The following is a 6,000-nucleotide window of genomic DNA, read 5'->3' as shown; positions in this document are numbered from 1 at the left end:
AACATAACATTGTTTGGCTCTGAAACTCATCATGGTATTTCCGACTTCTGATGTCTTGTCAGCAGCAGCAGTATTTGGCATTCTACTCGCATGTGTTGTATCCTTCGATCTCCTCTGTGGATTATTATCCGACAGAAACAGACTAAACAGGGAAGTGATACTGGCATGAGAACATTATTCATTTCAAGGATGGTTAAAAAGACATGAAACAAATGTATGTTATATATTAAATCTGTTAACATCGAATCGAATATGTTTTTAATATTTAAAAGAGTGCAAATTGCTGGTCATGCGAAAGGAAAAGCCGGGGGATCACCATAGTCATTAGCATACATCATCTTGGAACCATGAAAGTTGAATCCACTTTTTGTAAATGGCCAATTCATGTAGTAGACGTGGAGGTATTTCGCTATTTGCTACAGACGGATTTCTGTCAAAAGTCAATTATTTGTTTCGTCATAGACAAAGATTTCACAAACATGAGTTCCACTCGGAAACCTTTAGCCGCACGCTGTTGGCAACATGTTCTGAGGTTAGCATAGGTGTGTATAAGATGAGGACGCTGTGTCTGCGTCTGTGGTCAACATGCTAACGCACATTCAACGGCAGATGTGCCGATCACCGGGACAAGCACAAAAACAAACCGGAGCCCAACTCAAACTAGAACCAGTGGAAGACGATTAAACCCCATCAGCGACCAAACTCTTCGCTGCTCATGGATCCCCACATGACCCTGTTAACCAGTGATTCATCCCCTCATACTCTACCCCTTCGTCATTCATCCCTCATTTATCTGTGCTTGTTACTGACAGTCTGTTTTAAATACAAGGCTCAACATACGTTCTTCTCTTCCTGCAGCAACTGAAGAAGACCAACCAGTCAATTGTATAGATTGTTGATGCAGCCCGATCTGGTGCGGCTCTGATGACATGTTGTCCGCTGTGCTGAACACAAGGGCAGTGCATCAAAAGGGACTGAGTGACATCAGGGTGGAGCAGAGAGCAGGAAGGTTTCTTTTCAGCCGGGTCAGCCATCTGTTCCAGAGCTGTCCTCTGGGAGAGTACCGGTCCATTAAGACCAAGACCACCCAACACATCCACAGCGTCCTCCCGAGAAGTAAGACTCGACTTCTTACTTACTTGTCAATAAAACTTCTATTCACGTAAACATTCTTCAGTCAAAAAACAAAAAAGGTAAATATACCTTTTTTGTTTTTTTAAAAGTGTCTATATTTGAATAAGGGATACAAATAACTATTATTTTCACCGATAAAATGTCGATCATAATTTTGCCGGAACACAATGGGAAGTCTTCAAATTGCTTGTTTTGTTCGACCAAAAGTATAACGGAGGAAAAAAAGGCAAATCTTCATCTTTGTGAAACAGGATCACTAGTAGCATGGATGGACATGATCAAGTCATAAAAAATGGCAAAAACTACATAATTCATTGCAGTGACTTCTAGTATTACACGTTGCAACGTGATTGCGTTTATATGGAAGTCATTTTGAAAAGAGGGCATTTTCCCCTCCTCAGCTGTAACACTTTCCCTGCAGCAGGCAGCAGATCTTTTTGCTGCTTCCCCTCAGACGTTCGTGTACTTTGAGAGAAAAGGGAGAACGTTGAATGGAACATTGAGGAGTGTAAGTTAAGAGTGAACTGCTGTCAGAGGAGCAGCGGGACTCCTCGTGATGAAGAGAGGTTACATGTGTGCGTGGGAGACCCCACACTGCTCTTTCTGTCAGGTTATGACTTGATTCTTATTGATGTGGTAAATAGATTTTCTCCTGCCTTAGTGTGGACTGGTAGAGTTTGTGTGGAGAGCAGTCTTGCAGTGCAGCTCCATAATGAAGTGCCGTTTTAATTGTTGTATTTAGAGGAATCATCAGTGGACCACATAGGGAATACCTGCCCAGTGCTGTTACTTTCTCCTAGTCCTAATGACGGGTTCATTAAAATGGTATCTAGCTCGCTAACTAAGCACAGATGGCCAAGAAGCAGTTACAGTATCAGACAGAGACTCTGGAGGAGTTTCATGCCAAACCACAGCTGAACCCCGGGAACCTTGTGCAACAGTCTCAGCATTACAGCTATTTGATCTCCTGTCTGTCTCCGTTTTTTTTTTTACCGGAGATCCAAAGCTTCACTGTACTTCATCCATTTAGTATTATGTGTGATTATTCGCTGAAGCTCTGGAGAGCAAATCAAAAGTGACAGTTTGTTCAGCTGTGTGCCCGTTGAAGTGAGGGGTAACGCGAGGGGCATCGGAGACTGTATCTCCACAGACTGCAAGACACACCCACGCTTCCTGCTTCTCCCCCAACGGCGTTCATCGCTCTGATCAGAGCGCATGGAAATAGAGATGATGACGTCTCGAGCTAAATGTTTCAAAAAACAAGCCTGATAATGGACCTCTCTCTGATGAGGTTTACTACACGCTGCTGCACACGGGCTTTATGAGGCAAGGCGCTCTCATAACTATGTCACAGACATTAGCAGTGGGGCCCTAATGTGGGCATTACCCCATCAACACACTGCCGACAGATCAACAGCACTGAGGAGACAAGCATGGAGGAAGAGTAAGAACAGCAAGGGAGGGTGATAAAACAAGGGAAGAGGGGCTGAACGATTGTTAGAGTCAAAGTGGGGTTTTTTCCCAAGTGGGTTCCTAAAAAAAGTCATAAAAAAGATTTTAGTTCAAACCCTTAATGTATTTAATGCTGCCAGACTAGAAGCAACCACATGTCGTGGCTCACAACATGCGTTTATTCTTTACTATCACTTTGGACCTACATTCTAAGGAGCAATGAGAAGTGAAGCAGTCTAAAGGAGTACAATTCCAGCAACGCTTTAAGTATGCAGCACTATTGTTAGACCAGCGCTTTTTGGCTTGTGCTTCACTATGTTTTTCACAAGTTTTTTTCTTAGAATTTACGACTTTATAATGTTGCAAATTTGTGAGTTTTTCTCTCATAAATTTGCCACTTTAATCTCAAAGAATATCTAAATTCTTTCCCCTTAAATTAAATACTTTAATCTCTGAGATTCAGGTTTTTTTTCTCCAGAATATTACCCCCTCCCCCTTTTATTTTGGTTTTTACTGATAAAGGCCCTCATACACTGTCGGTAGTTTTACATCTTCAGGGCTGTACAAATTATTCTAAATTGTTCAGATAAAATCTGAGATGGCAAAATCAATTCTCGATTGAATTTATACAACCAGTGATGAGGGGCTGCAAGTATACATCGCTTTGTATCAACGGGGTAACAAGTCCTAAGAGGGTAGGACTTCATGAATCCTGAGAGGTCGTCAGACTGGATTTGGAAAAAGTTAGCGTCATTCCACTTCAAATCCCTCTGCTGCTGACTGCAGTTTCCTAGAGAGTCATTAGTGGGATTGAGGTCTATTCTGGAGAAAAATGGTGGATTTCCGGATGTCTGTGTGTGGAGAACTGGGCATCGTTGAGATGTCCCGGGAGAGATGTACCCACTTACCAGTAAGAGTCTGTGGACATATATTGTTGGTGCATGACTGACATCCTGTCTTCAGCAGCACAACACAGTGGAAGCGCCGGCAGTTTGGGCCTGTGGATGTACACTCGTAGAGCCAATTTAGGTCTCGTTTAAGCGGAACAAAGCTAACAACTATGATTTGTACATGTTACGTATGACTTTGATAGTAGTTCATTGCACTGCACGGACAGATGCAACCCTGCAAGTACACATGCACACACACACAAACACACGTACACACAGATTTCCTTTTAAGGGTCAGTGTTTATGTCGGTGTGATGGGACTGCAGGGCTGAGACGCACGAGGACGGGCCTGCCACAGGATGTGAGGAGGGTGTGGTGCTCGAGTTTTCTCATTCTCCCACAGACCCTGAGACATTTTGGGACATATACATAGTTGTTAAGAAACCATTTGCACATGGTTTACCCCTGTCTGACTGCAGAAAATGTATCTGAAATGCCACAGAGATTGTGAAAACGCATGCATTCTTGTGATGCCCTCTCCACAAAATCATTCATGGACAAACACCCGGAGTCCTTTCCCACCTCCCAGCTCCCCTATACGCAGAGGTTAATGAACTTGTTTTGAATTCCTTCACCTCTTGACAGGAACTACATTCCAAGCCTTGAAAATAGCGGCTAAAACAAAGAGAGGAAGTGATGTGAGACCACTTCCTGCCGACTCCCTTCTGAATTTATCTCAATCCTGCAGACTCGCTCACCCCTCGCCTCCCGCTCGGCCCCACCCCGACCGACGGTGAGAAAAGCGGGCAGGTTTGCCGCTCTGACCTTTTATCCGCGCACGCCGGTGAGGTGAACCCCGCTGTTTAACATCAAGCGAGCAACATCTTCCAATTGTTGCCCTTCTGTGATCCTCATTGTGCGAGCCTTCACTCAGCTAAAACCCGGCCTGGTTGTGATTATCTGCCCTGTTTGGCCCAAACTCAAATGTCTCCTCCATCCCTTTGACGTAAATGTAGATGTATTGGTGGTGAGAAGTGGAGGATACATCTGTAACATGTGTCGGGGTGTATTTTGCGCTTGATTCAATGCAAACCTGCTGTGACCTACGACCTCTGATTCATAAGGCATTCTGCCGCAGGGACTGTGGTGGGCAACGGCAGCGAGCAAAACGTCTTCGGCAGAGCTGAAGACATTTTGTCTCACGTTGGGTTCGCTGTTTGCAAAGTCTGTAGTTTCCCCTCGGCTGTTCATAAAATATGCAAACCTAAGCTGTTCCCACAATGGAACATATGAGTATTTCTTCCATCCCAGCCACTGTACAGGTACAGTTGGTTGACTCTATCGTACGTGAATGACACGATAGTTTTTCATTGTAGGTTGTATAAGCATTCCGCTTCAATCTGCAGTTTCAATTGATTGAAATCATTTAGCAAGGCTGTAGCACGTGACTTTTAATGTTGATGTAATGGTTCTTTAGGCAACATTAGACGGGGAATAAGGGGTGGGAGACAGGAAGCGCCGTTTAGTTACTCGCTCAATCTCCAGAAGCAGAACTTCCGGTTGACGGGTGCTTCCCTTCGTTAACGCTACAATAATATATGAGCCTGATAGATGAGGAGATGGACAGGAGGGAAGGGTGGACTGAGACGAGAATAAAAGCGCCACAAAACCAACCCTGTGCAGCGGCAGTGGAATTAGAAATCTGGTATGTAGGAGAGCAGTTCGGCAGAGAGGGTGGTCTGTTTGGGCAGTAACATGGCCTGCTGATCTGTAGCTGTTCTAACAGTGAAAAAATAGATAGATAAAAATAATAGTGTAAAATAGAGACCATCTGTTGTGATTCCTGCAGTGGGGAAACTTTTCCAGGTAGGACTGTGTATGTGTAGTGAAAGAGAGGCGACGTGGACTGCACTATGTCTACATTTCACCGCATGAGGTACATGGACATGCTGGTCAACCCGGCCGCCAGTTTATTTTTAAAAAAGAACTCAAGAAAAACAAATTCAGTTCTTCCTCCGACACACTGCGGGTCTGGGTTTGGTTGCATTCAAGGACACAGAACAAGTCTGACGACTGGGTTTTCCTGCTCCACGGATGCAGATATTCGTGTTTCTTGTCTCGCCTCTCGCCTCTTCATCGTCCTCTCTTGGGTCTCTGTCATTGGCACCATCTGCACCGTTTCCCAGCGTGTAACGTATACACCGAACAACACATCTCCCAAGCAGAAAAAACCCTCAATGAAAAGCGCAATGAAGTGCTGACATCCCAAACAGGGGAAAGAAAACCCTCCGTTCAATCAGGTATGCACACGCATTAATATGAGTTCAGGTTTCTCCTCCCAGAAACTATATGAATGCTTGTTTTGCGCTTTTTGACTGGTGGTAACATTTAAAGGACCTCCAGAGCGACTACCCCCGCCTGCTCCTGGCCAAAGGAGCAGGCGGGTGAGGTTCCCCCTTTTTAACAAGTCTCTGCAGGCCCATCCGTCTTTCTAGAGAGCCTGTCAGTCTGTGCTCAGGGATTT

The sequence above is a fragment of the Melanostigma gelatinosum genome (assembly GCF_949748355.1).
Source record: "Melanostigma gelatinosum genome assembly, chromosome: 18".
Lineage (NCBI taxonomy): Eukaryota > Metazoa > Chordata > Actinopteri > Perciformes > Zoarcidae > Melanostigma > Melanostigma gelatinosum.
This window is presented reverse-complemented; position numbering follows the sequence as displayed.